At 41.1% G+C, this 1,473-nt stretch overlaps 1 pseudogene; it reads left to right on the forward strand.

Annotated features, from left to right (window-relative positions):
- Positions 1-873: 873 nt before the first annotated feature.
- Positions 874-1,242, forward strand: LOC138435164 (SRA stem-loop-interacting RNA-binding protein, mitochondrial pseudogene; annotated as a pseudogene).
- The last annotated feature ends 231 nt before the right edge of the window (positions 1,243-1,473 follow it).

Here is a 1,473-nt window from a genome sequence, read left to right on the forward strand (position 1 = left end):
CCCTCATTTGATGAAACATGGAGCATAGCCCTGTCAGCACCTTGATTTTGAATTTGGCCTCCAAAATTATGGGAAAATAAATGTCCATTGTTAAACCACCCAGTTTGTCATACTTTGTAACAGCAGCCCTGGGAAATGAACGCAGTAGCCAATTAAAGATTCAGAAACCAAGATATCACAAAGAGGTTAAGAATAATGCAGTGTTAAACTGTGTGGCACTGAGGAGAACCGCGAAAGGAGTCCTTAGGGGCCACTGTGTTACTTCATTAACAACACTAACACCGAGAGGTTTACCTCTCCTTGGCCTTCTGGGTCCCATGCTTCAAGATCCTATAAAAGAAAGCCTCCAGCTAAAGGTCAGTCTTCACAGAGGAAGAGATGCTTCTTCGGAACACAAATGTCATAGACTCCAAAGATCAATAAGACAAGTCCTCACATCTAGGAAAGTTATGCTTGCTGTGACTGCCATGTGCCTCTGAGCTTCCGCCAACCAGAGCCTCAACCAACAGGAGAATTCTGTCTTAGGAGACCTGTTTTGACTCTTCATTTCTTTGCCTGAAATCTTAAGGATTGGATAATAGCAGTGGTTCCTACACAACCTGCCTGATTTTGTTCTGCCAAGTTCTCCTTTACTTGCAGGACCTCTTCCATATGGCCCACTAAATAAGTTGTCTCTACTGGGGCGTCCGTGGCCATCAGGGGTATAAGAAATTCTCTTTTCCATAGCCACAGGATTGACTGTTACAATTTTCTGTTTTCAGGGAAGGGAGTAAGAAGTGTGGAAAGAGATTGGTTCTTAAAGGACAAAGTGGTAAGGGCAAAATGAGAACCCAAATTATGGATTTAGAAAAGGACCAAGGGCTCGATCTAAACATGGCAGCTTTGGCAGCGAGGGACACTATGGCACTGCGGGTGAGTAACGGTCTGCTGGTCATGCTTGTCAGAAAAACTCCCTGGACTGTGGCCTCGAGTGAGCTGAGAGAACACTTTGCACAATTGGGCCATGTACAAAAGTGCACTGTTCCTTTTGACAAACAGACTGGCTTTCACAGAGGTAGGGGCTGGATTCAGTTTTCTTCAAAAGAACTTCACAATGCACTACAACAGGAAATTCATATTATTGATGGAGTAAAGCTCCTTGTTCAAGCTCAAAAACCCAAAGCTTTGCAAGGGCATCAAACATCTGATGAAGAGAAAGATTTTTGTTTACTATTAAAGAAAGTAAACAAAACTGGGGGGTAGGGAGAAAAGGACCAAAGGATAACTGAAGCATCCCAATACAAGGGATATATTTTTAAAAAATGGGCGTTTGGTATGCTATAAAGAATAGTAAACTGAATATTGACTGTATGAAAAATATACTATGATTTGTTTCAGAGAACTATTTCTTCAGTTTCCTTAATTACTTAAATATCTACAAATGTTTCTGGAGATGTTAGATTAATTAGATATCTACAGACTAAAATATAAACA

The sequence above is a fragment of the Ovis canadensis genome, chromosome 3 (genome assembly GCF_042477335.2).
Source record: "Ovis canadensis isolate MfBH-ARS-UI-01 breed Bighorn chromosome 3, ARS-UI_OviCan_v2, whole genome shotgun sequence".
Taxonomy (NCBI): domain Eukaryota; kingdom Metazoa; phylum Chordata; class Mammalia; order Artiodactyla; family Bovidae; genus Ovis; species Ovis canadensis.